The 18,349-nt window shown below is 42.3% G+C and overlaps 1 protein-coding gene across 1 annotated transcript in view; it reads left to right on the top strand.

The window, feature by feature from the left end:
- Window positions 1–18,349, top strand: part of rau (RA domain-containing protein rau) — a 155,671-nt gene that overhangs the window by 92,772 nt on the left and 44,550 nt on the right. The gene's annotated exons all lie outside the window — the stretch shown is intronic.

The raw sequence follows: 18,349 nt of genomic DNA, 5'->3' as shown, positions 1-18,349 counted from the left end.
TAATATGCGCGGGAGGATAGCGAGCTCCCAATCGCACCGGCTAAATTTTAAATCGACTGCCGAAGGACCATCAGAAGAAAACGTTTTTAGCCCTTGTCGAATTCAGTTTACAATACATCTGCAAAATAAATATTTTGAGTGAGTTCCGGTAGGAATACGATTGACATGCCTCTTGCGTGTCTCGTTTTGATGCCCGTGTTTATAACTCAACAGGACGACATCACTTTTCGAGAAACATCGTGCAGACTACCAATTTCAGAATTATCCCACATGTTGTACGAGCTTCGCCAAAAGCTGCAAATCACCCAACATAAGCACACTACGGCGTTGGTAGTTAAAGCGAGCGGTCGCTGAACCAAGCTTGGAAAATATGCTTAGCGACCAAACTGAAGACTTTTTTCCAGCGTATAAATTATGTACTGAGCCTTATCGTTTTGTGGAGGTAGGAGTTCAAGGGAGTAAACGTTTTGGGGCATTGGTAGTTTATAGCTGTTGCTGGCTTTCCTGGAAACGAAGATAATCTTCATAAAGTAGCCGTCAAAGAGCATATTTTAGATTCTGAATTGACGCATGACAGAATATAGTTTTACGAATCGGATTGACCTGCACTAATTCTTTTTTTTTGGTCTTAATGACTGCCCGACATAAACCATGTTAGCGGCTTGGGAATTACCACTACGCCTTTGGGTGTATTTCTTAATTAATTTCGGTGATTAGCGTGAAGGTTGATGAGTAATTATGTCTATCCTCTTTTTCCGCCTTTGAACAACTTCCCATGGTTTCTCAAAAATGCGAATTCTTCTCGCTCTCCAATGCAGGAGGGGAGCGAACAATTTTATCGCTTTTTTTATTCCTTGTCTTGTCCCTCCCCGAGCTCGGGCAGGTAATGTAATAATTCCGTTTCCTGTTTACACGTGGGAACTGTTTCGCAATTCCCCGAGCGGCTCCCTCCCCCTCCACCCCATCCCCCCTCTCCCCCTAAGGACACGGGGGCCATAAGGACGCCTTCCTTATTCCCGGCGCACTTAAGCCACCTCAATCCCTTGCGAGCCCTTCCTGCCCGTCTCCATTCCGCCTCGTCTCCCCTTCCTATTTCGATGATGTCGCTGGCATTCTCCTCTCCCCCCTTCACCCCCCCGGCATCCATCTCGACCGCCCGTCCCTTAAAACGCCCATCATATTCAACGGCTACGCCCTTCTTATGAGAACCTCTCGAGTGACACACATACATATCTATCCGAGAGGTGTTTGTCATGCACGTGAGTCGTCGTCGTGATGTACGACGCCTCTTTACGCGTCTACGGATTCGTGACGAGGCTCTCCCTCACGATGAAGCGTCAAAGTTAGAGCCTCGAGAGTCTGGGCGTCCTTGCATCTGATTCTATAGCCATCTGGGGAATCAACTGCGATGCAGCCGTCAGTGCAAGTTAAATTTATAATCCCATATTTAAATCCCTTTTCCGAGTTTTATTGATATGTTGTTGATGGGAATACATGGTTTATGAACTCGTTAATGCTTTTTTAATGTTGATATATAGTATATATATATTTCGAATACGCCTGTGGATTAAATGTGTGTGCTATGGTTCCGTTAAACATTTCATTGATGTCGAATTTAAGCTTTTTATCATTCCTTATTAATTGGCTAAATACACCATAGTGCTGTAGTGTGTGACCTGAATATTATATTGTAATAATCAACGGATCAAATATATCACGTCAAAAAGTTTAAAGTTGATAATAAACAGAAGTCATCACAGAGCGTCAGGAGGAAAAACTTATGGCGTGATGCGAGCAATGGCTGCCCTTAGAAAGTCGGAATCAGCCATTAAAAGATAACAGTTCCATTTCGGCTCCGCATTTCGTGTGTGGAATTCCCGGGATAATTTGCTCCTTTCTGCGGTTCTGCGGTGAGAATGGTGGCGGAGAAAAGTTGGGGATAAATGAGAAGCAGCATCTTTTTAGCGGAATTTCTTTTGTGCTATTATCGCCCTTTAATTGTTTTCGTAGGAAAGCGAGGAAATAGGGGCATTCCATTCCCTTCAGCGCCTCCCACACCCCTCATTCCTCCCCCCCCGTCTTTGTTTCCTCGCCTTCATTGTTGCGTCGCGTGGGAGAGTCTCCCCCCCCCTGTTGATGGATGGCAGGGACTCCCTTCCGACGACTGACCCAAATGGACGACTCCGCTGTGACTTCTCCTACTTCTCTCTCGCTCGTATGGAAGGAGATATGTGTATACATCATCGTGTCTTGAAGGAAGGCGTGAGGAAGGGGAGGTAAAGTAGCGCCGAGCTTTACTGAGGCTCAAACACAGTGGAACGCTTTGAGAGCACCACATCTCAACGGTCGAAGGACGCCCTGCGCGCTGTCATTCACGTAGAATCGATCATTTGTATCTTTTTGGGGCATCTAAAGGAATATTTTTTTCTCCAGTTGCACCCCACTTCACAGATTCCCAGCATTTATTTATTGAATTTCTCTCAAACAGAAAGATGCTTATCCGACTCCCAATAATACCACTCCAGCAAAGTGTTATAGATGTGATAATGAAAATGGATGTCTTAAAAATCCATTAAAATGTGTAATATGTACCTTATGTAATTAGTTTATGTGTACAGTATACTTAATCCCGAGTGTTCTATTTACTGGTTGAATAGCTAGTCAAAGAACAGAGCTAACATCAACTCCTGAAAGCTGCGGTGAAAATAGAATATGGTAATAGATTAGATATTCCGTTTTTTTTCTATTTAATTTTCGCCGCTTCAGACTCAGTTCTCCCCTCCTTTCCACACAAAAAACATCTAAGGGAATGACCTGTTGTGTTACCACTCAAACTCGTCTCAGTGAAAGCAATAATATTAACTCATTCTGAAATACTCAATCTAAGTTCTATTTTTTGCTTTGGGGTTGCATTATTTTATTAAATAAACTCGTATATGGCTGTCCTCGGATTGTTTAGATAGTTTAGTAAAAATGCTTTGTTTTCTGGAGCGTTGTATTAGCGTCTGCAAAATTATTGCAGAAAAATCTGAAAATTAGGCATACTTATACAACGAATAATTTCTATAGGGCGAAAGTTTATGATTCCTTTATTGCAGATGTGTGTCTAACCATATCTGCAACTACAGCCAGGACTATACTTAATTTCAGAGTTTCATTCACAGGCATCCACTTTTGATTGTAGGTTATAACTATATTCTAATAATTTCTTTTGGTTCCTGAGCATTTATAAAGTCAACGGTGGCGGTAGTTCCTTTTGCAGAGCATTGACGTCGACAATGCTTCTAGTGATAAATATTGTGATTTTGGTGCTATTTCGACCGTGATCTTTTTGGTGCAGTCTTTATCTCCAGCTAAAACTCGACGAAGGCCACGAAATTTGCCCGATGCACTCGCTGGTCGGGTTCGTCTCTTCCATCCTTTGCGCCATCCCTGTCTTTCCCTCCCACTTCCTCTCGGGCGAGGGATTCCGAAGCGCAGGGTTTCGAAAGAGGTCGAGAAGCATATCCCGACACCATTTCCACGTGTGAGTATCCTTCGAGTGACACCGTCTCTTGAGCAACGTTCATGACCGCCTTCGCCATACCGGTTTCAATTTCAAAGAAGGTACAGCCACCCCTTTTTCACACACCCCAGACATGGATGTTGCAAGCTCCAAATAATCGACGTTAGTGTACGGTTATCAGGTAACGTCTAAGATAATTAAGGTATTTCGTTCCGTAGGTAGATGAATCATATTCATCTTCAGTCACTTCCATTCAAAGTACTCTGCCTATTTAAAGATATGTTTAGGACAGTCCCCAACAACTCTTTGCATCTAAGTATTGCGAGATCTTCCTCTTTCTTTTCCATAAAGTATATATGTATTTTTTTTTCTTCGAAACTTCTACATGTCTTCATAGAAAACCTACTTTCTTGCTCACTCCACCCGGCCTACTCAACGGGTCTGCTTATCTGGTTTATCGGCTTCTATTGTCCAACTGAAGTATGTACCTTACCCCGTAACTCGAAATATTTCCCACTTCCTCTTTCTTAGTTATCATTTCAATTGACACTATGTATGTAAAAATATTTATTTATTTATTTATTTATATGTATACACACCTATATCCATGATGTAAAAGCACACATGAGTGCAATATAACATTTGGACGGCACAATAGATTTCGCGGTACTTATTGTACCGCCCTCGTGCGTAGTATATGTACATATCACTGCTCGTGGTGGTTTGATTTTACATCTATAAGACCGTATGAGTGTTACGCCTACCTTCCATATCCTGGGGATGGTTGTGATAAATCCGTCGCTTACCAAGAGTTTCGCATGAGTGGATCAAATTTTGGTCAAAACAATGACAAATTACCTCGTTACATGTCGTTCTAAGTGATTTCTCCAAGTTTCTTTATCTCCCCATTGCTCATATTTAATACCTAGAAATCACCGGGAGAGCATATAATGGAAGGAGAGATCTGTCGATGAATGGAGTATATTTTTAATGGGATGTGGAGGGAGAATAACGTAGTGTTGACAGAAGCCTTGAGATTTCCAAAAGAGGAAACGAGAAGTTTATTCCTCATAGTCCGCTCATAGCTGACGGGCGGTTCGAATCGGTTTCCACGATAGGCATGGAGCATCAACGGAACAGATGCTTACTCTTGTGTCTTTCACACCTAGCGTGAAATATGCTGAGCTGTAGCTAAATGACGTGACGACGCTCTAACGTTCCTAAGAATCAATCAGTTTGGGCAAAACGACTCCGATTTCTTTCAAGGCTTAATTTTTTGTGAAAACTGGAGACATTCTGAGTCACGTTATTTTATAAAATGTTTCTATTTTACACGTAATTGGAGTCCAAATGTAATTCTTTGGTTAGTTCCGATTCAAGTGGGATGCAAAAGTCCTGGAACTGAATTATCATTGCTTGCTGAGTCATTAAATTTAATTTTGAGGTCGTTATATTTTTTCTAAACCCATAAAAGTGTTGAAAATTTATTTGAGGGATATCCTAGAAAAAAGTCCTCCCTTTTGTTCGTTGATACTATGAATTATGAGGCAGAAAACCTTTTAGTATAAATTGACCAACATCAATCGGGAGTTAAATAAATGGAACAATATTTTATGTACCTTAAGCTTAATGAATTGTTTCACGTGATTCAAGTGAGAGTTTCACATTGTTGAGTCATTTTAGAATGATTGTCGAGGATTTCGAAGACACTATAAAACCACGTCATTTTACAATTATCATTGGCTTCTTCGCCGGGAAACTAAAGAAAGTAATGCCTTCCATACTTAACTCATTTTTCTCGGACATCCCCATTCCTTTGTTTTGTTTAATTTTAACTTTGACTCTCTTTAATTTTTTATATTCTTCAGGATGTCAAGTAGAGAATTTGGCCAAGTATCCCTCAGCTAGGTTTCGCGAGTGCTTCTGAATGTTCTCAAGTTACTTTCGTCAGCATGTGGAAGTAAGGCAAAGTGCAGTTAACTTGCAGAAAGATTCATTAGCAGACTGCCCCTTAGCAGAAGCTCGGACGTCTTATTCATCATCTTGGTGGCGCGTTGCTAATTTGATAACCCTAGACTGGCTCTTAACTTCCTCTCTTTCCTCCCAGGCAGCAGCGGAGGGTGGAACCTTTTAGGCATTTCCCACGTAAGATAAAAAGGAGCAAATTGCCCACCCAATATTTCCAGAATTTCTTCAAAAGGTTAGTTAACCTTCTATTGGAAAGGAAGCGAGAAAGGCGGACGTGGGAAAGCCCGATTGCGAAGGGAGAGCCCATAGGGGGGAGGGGGAGGAGTGGAAGAAAAGAGACTCCGCTTCTTTTACGCAACCCTCGTGCTTTCGCTTCTTTTTTGAGTGTCGGGTGTCTTGTACACAAAGGTTTCGCGACCCACAAGGGTGCCTCTGACCCTACCGAGGGTGGAAAGGGTACGGGAAACTTCTTCTCTCCGTTGCATGGGAGGAGAATCTTCATGCCAAGGGTGCAGATGGGGTCGCTTCCTTCTCTCGGGGAGTAATATGTGTCTCAACCCCTCCGAAACACGCCCACTTACCCCCAGATAACCACTCCTCTCTTTTTCTTCTCTCTCTCTCTTTCTCGTCAGTTCTCCCTCCACAATTCCTTCCCACAGTTCAACCCCGAGAGCCGTCTAGCCAGATGGAGGAAGAGGGGACCTCAGCGTGGAAATCTCTTGCTCGCTCGCAGTTGAACTCGAATCAAGTACCATCTCTGCTGCTGAAACGAGGCTTAAAATTCCATATTCATTTTTGTAACCTTTGTTCGTACAACAGTAAGTTATATTTATCCCTCACTTTTTCATAGAGAGATGCCTATGGTCGGATTTAAACGATAGAAACATTTATTATCTGCAGTTGTTAGAGCACTCATGGAAATGAAAGTAGGCTATTTCTGTTATTGTTAAGTATATAAGTATGTGTGCTGATGATATTCGAGACAAAATTATACATCGTGGAAATTAAGAGGTAAACGTGCATTTAATAAACTATGCAAGTGTTAGCCAGAAGACGGTACCTGTTCGTGATTTGGAGCTTCGAATTACAGATTGAGACTGTTCAAGCGATTTGAACATCAGGTAGATAGATTCAATTTCCATATGCTCAATGTTCCCAAGTAAAGGCCTTTATCATTTTGATTTTCCATTCCACGAAATATGAACTAGTGCAACCACCTGACGAAGCAGAAATACGGTTTTGCTATTACACTTGAAAAAATACTCGGGAGATCGAGCCCAATACTCATGTTGCTAGTTGATTCTACACTGATCTCTCATACCGTTGCATTGGTGCTAATAGTGTAATCTCAATATCATCACTAAAAAGACCCGCTTCCTATGTATACTAGAGTTTTAGTGTGTAAGTTAAACTTCGTTCAGTGAGTGATTCCCAACCTGGTACCTCGAATAATCTAGATGTAAGAGTTAAAGAAAAGCTAAAAAAATTTCAACATTTAATGCAATCAGATTAATTTATCCTTTAATCGACCGCGGAAAACGAATTAAAATCCCCAGGTGATCTTTGGTAGAAATTATCTCCATACACACTGTTAACGAAATGTTTAAAGACATTGATAATTTACCACATCGGCAGCCATGTTCAAATGGAGTGCTCCATTCTTGTTTATGGCTAATTTTCAATTTAAACTATTTCTTACGAACGTGAGATGTTACCTCCCCAGTTTCAAAGGAAGTGAGTTTCTTTGAGGTGTTCTTATTTTCTGACCGCCCGTACCACTCGATTTCACTCTCTTCTAATGGAGTTATCGTTAGAACGTTAAAAATCTCTGCTAAAAAAATTCTTACGTTACCATTCTTTCGTGAAAGGAGAAAAATGAAATTTGTGGACAAAAAGGAAACCTAAGTAATTTAGCTAGGTAAAAACGATCTTGTGACAGGCACAAGTATTCTTTTTTTTAAGAACCAACTATTCCTTGATTACTTAGGAAAAAATATAACTTCTTTCCAGTCTCCTATGCATTCCAAAGATGCAAGAGAGACATTGCCTCTAAATTCATTTGGTGGTGAGAGGTTAATCTTTGGTAGGGTACCCACTCGGCTGGGCGTTTTGTCATTGAGTCTTTAGCGCTGAACAGTCGTTTTCACCTTACTTCTCGACTAGTAGAAGAGGTGTGATTATACTATTTCCCTTCAACGAAGGAGTTCACAGTCATTGAAAACCATGGCTTTCGAGAGTCGTGAAACAGTTTTATTGCTGAAAAGGACATAAAATTATGACTTCCCCGCTCCTTTCTTGATAGAGAGGGAGAGAACTGCAAAAATGTTTCTCTTATTTCTTCCTCGTTGTCCATGTCCCCTCCCACTTGTCCATTCACTCATAAAAGTACTAGTTTGGCAGCAACTGTAAGTCATAAAAAGCATCTTGCGGCGAAAGTTCAAGATCTGAGAAACTAACGATGACGTCGAGTAGTTTAGCCAGCTGAGAATTAGCTTGGCAGTTGGCGCACTCGTCTGTTAGCAGAGAAAATATCATGATTAGGATGGAATTCCTCTTACCTGGCGACGGTAGTCCTCAGGTTGACTTGTAATGCTTAAGGATCTCACCCGTGAGTGTGCTCATAATTCCCGTAATGTTGTCATGAAATCATTTACCGTCTGAGTAAATTACTAACCCTTCCGTTAACTAATTTCGAATCTGTCAACAACTAATAGGACATTGTGGGACTCACTGAAACGTGTTCATGAGCGTAGGCACCTCACGTTGCATTTACATTCCGAGTAAAAAAGAAGAAATGTTTAGCAATAGCACCCGTTAAAGGCCACCGAAATATCGGTGATAAAAATGAATCAAATCGTCGCGCCGATTGGAAAAAAGTCACGGGAGAACGGGAAACGCGTAGGTAGTCGATCCACTTAAGTCTTGTTTGCGTATTTTTCGAGGTTTCAGACCGTGCCGGCTTGCTCACGCGGCTGACAGTTTTGGGTCTGACCTTTCCTCGAGCCGGTCGCCTCTCCCCAATTCCACGTTCCCACACCTCCTCGAGACTCACACTGCCGTGCACAGCAGCGGTGGCAGTAGCCAGGCGACCTTCCCGGAGGGGGCCATCGGCTGAGAGAGGCCTTGCCCCACCCCCTCCCCACTTTTCCTCCTCTCTCCTCCTAATAACTGGCCTCACTATTTCTCACGCAAGTCTTCCCGCGCTGCTACAATCCACACTACTACGATCACCGCCACGACTTCTCCTCCGACGACCTCTCCCTCCGTTTCCAGTTCAACACCGATGTAATCCGGAACGGGTCCTCGATTTGAATACTTACACACGATCGCTTCCTCTCTCGCTCGCACGCGGTATATTATTTCCCTCGCATTCTTTCCTTCGTGTGTGAACGCCGAGCACCACTTGGAGTCGCCATCGGACCGTTAATTCCTCGACGAGCGCCCGAAAGGAGGAAGGCATTATAAGGTCGTCCGAAGCTTTTTAATGAGGTTGTGACGCTGTTTTCTGTCGCCAGGGATTCCTCCCTCATTCGCACTGTCGTTCGTTCACTGCTCCTCTCCTACTTCCTCATTATTCTTCGTTTTCCTGCTCCTCCCCCCCCCCCGGTCCGATTTTGGGAGCTCGTAGAGGAACAAGGTTGTGGGAAGGTTCCCTCGGAACGACTTCATGCTGTAACTCAGAACTACAGCGGGTCAGTGGAATCAAATTAAGTCGAATCAAACTGTCATTGTCCTTTTACGTATTGAACAAGAACTAGTGGGGAAGCGGAGATAATAAATATGAATGTAACCAATAGAAGAGACGATATACTTTTTGGGGACGAAGGATACATAACCTTCTTAAATAGAACCTCTTTCTTTGATGATTTTTTTCTCCAGGAAAAGGATAATTTACTTTTAGACCGTGAGAAATGTCGCGGACTAACCTTTAAGCTCATACTAATCTTTGAATTCTTCTAATTTTCGACGGGGTCTGTATGTCACGAAGCGCGTCATTCGCTGGTGTAATTTACGTGGAAAAAAATTCTTGGGCTACTTCCGCGTGTTTCTTTGAAAAGAGAATTCAGGTCAAAGTAATACTTAAACCACCATTTGGTGTCAGATCCATTAATGAATAACTCCACCTGAGTTTTAACTTAATAGTTCTACAATTTGTGTGCCATATAATGCCGAATTCAATTTTTTACAACGGAATTTATCCCCAAGAAATTAGGGATGAGCATTTTATGACCAACCTAAAAAGTCGAGTCATAGAAAATGTTGAAATATGGATAAATACCCACTTTTCCAGGCTAGAAATATCAGCGTTAGACTGTTTTTGCCTGCTGAACCTCAACTGTGTGACCCGAAAACGAGTTTTCGATTGCTAATGATATCGAAGAGAAAATTGCTTCACTTCCCTTTTCAGTTAGGAATGCGACTGGTCATTTCCTTCGAGCGTAGTTTGCGAGCAACTGGCATTTATCGAAAGGCTTGATGTCGGCAATGCGTGCCGTAGAAATTGATAAATTTATACCCTACCCCACCCACATATGTATCTTAACTGCTGCGTCTCTTGGCATACTTTATACCTTGCGAGGCCTCTTGCGCTCGTGTTTCGTCACATAATCAAAGTTAAGGAATTGCCTTCTTGAGAAATGTTAAATATTCACCACGTCTGTGATGTTTCATTTAATGCCGTCCTATTCATCTCGTCAAGTGCTTATGTGTTTCGACCTTTGTTTAGCGTGCGTATACTATTTTAAGGTATGTCCGAGTAATGAAAAGGATGACCTCATGGAAAGAAACACCACTGTTTATTCAACGAAAGAAGACACTCTTGTCGGGAAACATTAGTGATGAGTTTTCATTTGATTTAATGAAGCAAGCAAGTATTTAAAATCTTTCATTTGTTGTTTATGCCTAATGCGCCACCGGTGTAGGAGTCAGTTGTTTTGTGTACGTAAGTAAACTCTTTCTTCAAAACAGCTTGAATGCACTTATGTGGATGGAAATTTCTTTAAACTTAACCAAATAAATATTTTAACTTCTACTATACCCGTAGGTATTTCTGACGCTGCTCAAAGGATTTTTATTCGCATTCTCAAGGGAGATCTATCAACAATTCTGCTGTTTATGATTGGCTATTAGTCCTTTTCATGTATTTAAAAAATGCACGTTTAATGTGGGTTTCTTAAAGTGGGCGCGAGTTTTCCAACTGAACAGCAGGATGGGGATTTGCTTCGCGTTAAGCGAGCAGTCGCGCCTCACCGCTTAAGACCCAACTGTATACAAACAATAGAACTTTCGTATTATCAAATCGTCGGAGGGTTCCCGCCGCCGGACATAATAAAATAATTGGACGCTTACTTGGACCAGGGTCTCCACCACCACTCGTCCCAATCTCGAGAAGGGACTTTCACCTGTGCTCATGTTTCCGACGTAATCTCTTTTGCCATTCAGGGCAGGTCCACCAAATCACAGGAACGCCTTCGTTTAGTATTTAACCTGCCCCCACTTTCACTCTGTTTCTCTACCACCCTCCACCCCCTTGAGCCGCCATTAACGCAATTAACGTCCACTGATTGTCGAAAATAAAACTTAAAGTAAAAAGAAGTAGGGAAGAGGAATGGATGAGGGCGTAAGAAGTACATGGAGGTTTGAGGAAACGTGCTGCGAATCGTAACGAGTCATTCAATCCATCCCCCTCGACATTTTTTCCCACGTCAAACCCCTTCGGTGGCAGAGCGACGCCAGCACCACACCGGCACCAAAACCCTCACTCACTCACCCTTCCCAGCCAACTCTTTCAAACCGTTTCCTCCTCCCTCAATCCTTCCGCTCGCTCGCTCAATCCTTTCTCATTCTTTTCCACCTCTCTCTCCCTCCATCCTTCATCCTCCTCCTCCTCCCCTCGCCCACGTCAACCCCCTTCCTGGGAGTCCTAACCCCACTGCCCCCAATGTGCCCCAATGTTCTCGCCCCCGTGGCTCGGCCGGAAGCCTTTCGATTGCTCCCCGGCGGCGCTGGCTGGTTCACAATGGCCTCCGGGCGCCTCTACTGTGCGTAGCACCCCCATCCGTTCCCACTCTTCCCCACTCGGTCCTTCATCGCCTGCATCTGCTGAAGGGGTCTCTCCTCCTCCGCCGTCATTCCACCCCTGCTCCCTCCTGTGGAGTGTTCCTACATCCCATCTCCTCGCCACACTGTCGATCCGACCCAGAAAGGGAGGGGGTGGGGGGCGGCGGCCCCCGGTGTTTTTTTTCTCCCTCCCTTATTTCGACCTCAGCGTTTTGAGTTGGCCCTCGACGCCTCCGTCTAAACATCCCGAAAATTTTCCCCCGACGGGATGTGGAGGATTTTATTATTCCGCATCCGATTCGGGGCCGATTGATATCGGTTCGACTTTCGCTTGGTTTTAAACAAACGAATGGTTTCCGTGGTTCGAGAAAGCCTGCGAATACTTTTCCCTTGGTTCCGTTCGCCCTTCGGCGGTCGTAGGAGGTGGAATACGGAAGATAGGAAATTATTTTATTTTAAAAACAGTCGCTTAGATAGTCATCGCAGCGTGTTTCTCGTGAATCAAATGAGTAACGTGGTTTCATAATCACGGCAGTCGGTCAGATGCTTCCGCGCCCGTCCCACATCACGTCTTTGGAATCGCCCCAGTTCCTTACTTTTTTTGCATGATCTAGATGGAGCCATATGCAAATCATCTGGAGAAATTTCTTGCCTATATTTGCTGGAATACTGCACTTTTTTTTTGTTTTAATTTCTTTGATCCCTGATACTCAGCATGCATTTTCCTCGTGATGCTCAGCACTCGACGCATCTTCTCGAATTTACTAGTGGTGAAGTCAAAGATATTATTAGAAGGAATAGACAGATAAGTTTGAAGAGATTGAAATTGTTTGTATTTTTTTGTTTGCTGGTCGCACGGGTATTACTGTATTAATTACTTATCCCGGTATCCTCGCTTCCGTGTTTGAGATCACCTTGGCTAAGGTTACTTTCAGGAAACTGTTTATGTGTGTTTGTGTGTAAATTTTTACACGGAAATGTTTGATAGGAACGTTAGTATTAGCGATTCCCTTGCTGAAAGTTCCGGGTGAAATCCACGCATCCACGTTCCGCTTGGTCGCACATACCGAGATCCCCCCCTCCTTTATCCCTCCCTTCTCCTCGCTGGCTGGTTCTTTCCAACCCTTCCGCTGGAGGGGTTAGACAATACCGAGAGGGCTTCGGACGTCCCCAAGCGGCCTTCTCCTGTGACCGCGGCTGACCACAAGGCACCGTTGAAAAGGAAGGTGGCGGTTGGCTCAAAAGCGTGGGATATTTTGAATCCCTTTAAAAATGGGAGGGTGCTGACGGAAATTCGCTCCGGAAAGAGGACGACGCCCAAATGTGCTTTCTGCTTTTTTTTCTGCGAAGCATGAATCTTCGGTGCGAACTGCGTCCGTGGGCTGTATCACGTGTTATATTCACGCCATCTCAAAGTATATGAATGCGAATTCATGTTGTTTCGCCAGAATCAAAGATAAGAGCTATCTGAGGGTCTAAAAATTAATTTGTGCGAGACGTTCAAGATGAAATATATTTAAGAAAAAGTTAATGGTGGTAGCATGGTACAAACTTTTCATTATTTAAAAATTAACGCATAATTTTATTTATCACGACCATGGTTTCTTTGCGACGCTGCATCATCAGGTTGTTCCTATTGCAAAGTGATGAAGTTGCGTCGCTACGAAAACGTGGTCGTGGACAAAATTAAAATTATGTGTGAAAATATCAGTGTTTTTCTTCCGGCAAAATTTCGAAGATCTCATATATTTTTTTTCCTTGTAAGGCCGTTGCTGATTCTGACATATTTTTAGCTTTTTGCAAAACCTGAGCTATCAAAACTGTGCCAAGCTAGCATTGCTGTTTGTTTGTGACGTCAATCCGCCCGAGCGGGAGCAATATGAATGCATTTTAGTGAGCGCGGGTGGTCATATTTCACGAAACCTGAAATCGGCTTAATATGGTTGCTGGAGTCATTGGTCTATCCACATAGCTTCGTGCTGCGTGGGTGGAGCGAAAACAAGTGAAGTGGCGGTGGCGGAAGCACTATTCGCGCTGACGTCATCGGGAATGCACTTCACCGCTGCTGCTTTTAAGCCTATGCTTCCGATGTTTACTTGCTCCGCGGCCGGGAATTTCCCCTCGGCCCACGCATCGATACCATGAGTACTCCTCCTCTTGTTGGTCGTTTATATCATAGCCTATAGAGTACATTGACTGGTTTACTGGGGTAACTACTAGTCATCTCTATAAGAAACCCGGAAAGGGTGTTTATTTTTTCGACAAAACTGACCGAAATAACGCTGAATTCACTGGGCTTTCCTTCAAAGCGTCATTCCGCGTTTCGTGTTCCTCCGTGTGAGGCTAATTTTGAAGTTGTTTGCACTCTCCTCCTTCCTCTTTTTTCCTCCTCTCGCTACTTCATTTAGTGCCGCGCGCCGTTTTCGGAATCTTGTTTATCTTGCTTTCTTCAGCAATTTGAACCCTTAATCTCGATAAAATTATGCGAAATAAAAATTGCATATTTTTGTCTTACATGCTATTGGAACGCTTTAGCTTATATGAGCGTAGTTTGTTACCGTTTGGTTGCTTATGGGGTAAATTTACATTTAGGATGTACTGACTCCAGACTGAGACCATCATAGCAGTATCTACTTGAGACATTACCATAATTTTCATGCACTGCCTTTCATTCAATTGGTGCTCAATTCAAGTATTCATCACAAAGTTGGCTAGCCTTTTGGTTAAAACACGCTCTTAACTCATTAAGTAATCAATAACTTTGCAATATTCTTTTTGAAATTTAGAGCGTATTATCAAAACAAATTATGATTTTTGTGGTTGCAGTAGAGTCTGTGCTTTGATGAAAACGTGCGTGGAATATTATGCAATGTGGACAGCTCCATTTGTGCAACTTTAAGACGTTGTGTCGTCGGAGAATCCCGCTTGAAACGTTGTATTTGTAATTGAAAGTTCTCATTCAATCCTTCCAAATCAACCATTCCGTACCTGTTTGCTTATTTGCCGTTGTATTTGTTCTCTATTTGTACACCTAATGATTCCGTTGTCGACAGAAGAATCACCTTGCCTAACCTTTTGCAATTCTCTCGCAATTCAAAAAGTTACGGTAGATCAGGAAAAAAGCGTTGAGTGAAGAAAGAAACTGGCTACGTGACTCTTCAGTTCCGCAGATGAATCATTATTTGTCACCGGAATTCGTCGCAGGCAATCGCGCCGAAACTATTAAGCAATGGAAAATCACCGGCCCAGAGTTTCGGCGCCACAGTAGTCCCACACAAAGAAACCATCAACTTCCTCCGACTGCCTCGTCATAAGAATGTCTCGCCTTCCTCCTCCTCTCCCCAAACCAAAACATCGAAAGCGCTCGGCCGAAAAATAAATGTAGTGGCCCCGTGAATGCCCTGCTTCCAGCGCGCTATCATCACAATGCAATTTCACTCGGTGGGATCGCGCAGATTTCTCTCTCGTGCTTTTTCGAATGGGTGAAAACAAAAAAAAAATGCATTTGCGCCGTTCGAGGGGAAAAAGTCGCGTTAGGACGACCAACAATGGGTTTGGAGAAGGTATTCGATCAATTGACGAATGCGTGGCACTCAAGAGATTGTGCTTGGAGTTGGTTGGGGGACGATGGGAACGAGGATTGGTAGGGGCAGAGTGGGGGAAAGAGACTCGCGAGGAAAGGGTTTGAAGGAGAATGGGGAGTGTCGTAGTGAAAGGAACTAAATTGGGGTGGGGTAACGATGCGATAGGGACAGAGAGAAAGAGAGAAACGGGACGTTTAAGGGCCAGAGAGGAGGATAAAAGAGCAGGGGAAGGACTGAATAAGGAACAAGGCTCCTGCAAGGACAATGAAAACGAATTCACTCGGGTTAAATGTTTGATTTCCTATTCCGTATAATACGTGGAGTAGGTACTGTGAATCCACGGGAGAGTGGATTCAACAGCCAGGGAACGAAAGATTTTTCCGCTACTTAATCTGTACGTGCAGTAGTGCTTAGCACTCACTTTTTTCCGCAAGGGGACGGGTTGAATTAATCAAGAGAGACTGGTGTCACATCTGCATCTCATGGTAGCTACGCTGGGAATCACTCACGGAGCGAAGGTTAAATTTCAGATTAAATCTCTTGCATAAATTGAAAGGTTGTCTCTTTAGCAGTGATGTTGAAACTGTGTTGTTACCCCAATCGTAATACGGTTGGAGAGATCATGTCTATAAAATTAGAGATATATAGTCTTCAACAGATATTTAAAATTCCATTTTTTTCCACAAACAATAAGGGATCAGAATAACGTTTTCCGACCGCGGTAGGGGTCATATTCGGGTCAAAATTAGTCTGGTGTGTATACACCCTCGGCCACACTCCTTAGCGGTGGCCAACAGGGTACTAAAATATCTAAGTGCGAATTATACCCCATAGATAAGACTACGCAAACGATTTCTCTTTGCATATATTTTCTCATGATACCAAATCGTTCTAATTACGAGTTGAAATTAGAATTGTACTCGTATAATCATCATGCCTCCTGGAAACGATAATCCTACTCGAATCCATTATTTTGAAACATCTTTCAGAGAAGTATTTGTAATAATTTTTAAGTTTGGATGTTCCTTTAGGGCAAAATAATCTCATCGGAATGTAAACTTGGTTGTCTTTATAAGTTCAATACTCCTGTTGTTTAGATTTTCGTAACAGATGTGATCCGATTTTGTTCTTGTTTATGCTTGCTTCCAGTTCCAAATCAGATTTAAAATGTGAGATGAAAAAACTGTTCTGAAGCAAGATGTGGAAATGAAAAAATGAACTAGACTAAGACCTAAAGTTTGGGTGACCTAGAAAAACTGGAATCAGAAAAGCATTAATGAATTAGAGGAAGGAATGGGAAACCGGAAAAGGTAATGACTAAAGAAAACCAGGGTAGGAAAGAATTTCATAAGGCAAGAAGAATTTATTTCATGTCGTATCACACTCGAGCAATGATTGATTTAAAAAGGTGAATTATTGTGAAAACGTAACGTAGCAACGTTTCTCCAAGTATCCGCTCGGCAATAGGTAAATATGGGTGAAAATCTTGACAAAAGGAAGGAAAATTGTCAAATGTTCTTTGAAAGAGTCCCATTAACCCAATCGCTCGTGGTTATCAAGATTTATGTATGTATGTATGTATGTATGTATATATATATATATATATATATATATATATATATATATATATATATATATATATATATATATATATATTTGGCACGCATACATATGCATACATTTATATGTATACAAATATGCACACATGTGTGTGAGTATATATATATAATATATATATATATATATATACATACTATTTCACATGGAAATAGATATAAGGAAAAGGAATAGGAACACATATAAAGGGCAAACACAGTAATGGTGGGCAAGGCGGGTTTTATATATGTGTGTGTATATATATATACACACACACACACATATATATATATATATATATATATATATATAATATACAATATAAATAACTATATAAATAGATATATAAATATAAATATATTTTTTTATTACAAAGCAAATTTTTTAATGCTGTTGATTTGATGAATTTCATCGAAGGGACTGCGCTGGGCGAAGTTTTACGAATTCCAGTCGCAACCTTCGGAAGGACGACGTATGAATATGCACGCGTCGAGGGGAGAGTGAGGTGGAAAACAAGTTGTGAATGAGTGGGGAAAGGGGCTTGAACACGGGATGAAAATGATGGTGAGAAGACTTTAAAAACCGAACGGGAACGGCCGTAGATGGAGCGGGTGGCAGGGCAGTGACCATCCCCCTCCGTTGTCGCCCATCCCTAGTCCCTCGCCGACTGCCTCCCAGCTTCTCCTCCGCCCCCTCCTTTTCTCTTCCACCCACGCTCCCCTCCCTCCGCTTCCATTGTACCCCGTGGGAAAGTGGAGCAGGTGATAGCGGGCGGCAAGGTGAGGTTAGGGGGTGGCTGCCCCAAGGTGCAAAGGAACCCAGGCGTCGTCGCCCCCGACGGTCTTTAAAGGGATGGATTCCGGCAGCCATCCGTCCGCCTTACCGCGGCTGCAAAAATATATGGGGCAAAAGAACGGCCTTTAAGTTCACTCGATCTCCCCGTTCCCAGACGTTGACTGTTGTTTTGTTTTCTTCAAATCTGCAGATTGTATTTTTATCGAGAATGTTGAATAAATCAGTTTGAATCAAAATTGTTAGTTACCTTTCGGATAATTGGTTTTACATCCATGCGCGTGCAAATGGTTTTACATACGGTGGCGTGTACAAATATTTTAATGATGCACATTTTGGTTTTTTCGTAAAATGTTTGCACATTTATGGTAAAAGTGCGTAGCAATAGTGAAATTATCATGGAATTTTTGCTAATCTTTCGCTTGCCCAGTAGAAATCATATAGTAATGTAAATTACGGGCAAGCATATTTTTAGGAATCATAAACTTTTCCTTCTTTAATGAGGTAAGCGCCAGAATTTATTGAGAAACATTCACTCATAATTGTATTGTTTTATCTTGGTTAATGTTTTTCATTTCATATATCCCGGATTTTTATTTCGATTAGGGAAATTAACGAAGACGAATGAAGAACGGAAGAACCAATAAATGCCATTGTTCGGTATTAGAGTAGAAATACCTCTATACATTCTATGCAGTGGTTTGTATTTGAACGCTTCTCATCGAGTGTAGAAGTACGCACCTGGATATGAATTTAGGATTATTCGCCATCCACTATATATTTTTCACTCCCCAGTTGACACTCTACAAAAAAACCAAAATCTTCATGTTTGAATGAATATTTT

This window comes from Hetaerina americana, unplaced genomic scaffold (assembly GCF_022747635.1).
Source record: "Hetaerina americana unplaced genomic scaffold, ioHetAmer1.1.p SCAF_1, whole genome shotgun sequence".
In the NCBI taxonomy this organism is placed as follows: Eukaryota; Metazoa; Arthropoda; class Insecta; order Odonata; family Calopterygidae; genus Hetaerina; species Hetaerina americana.
This window is presented reverse-complemented; position numbering and strand designations above follow the sequence as displayed.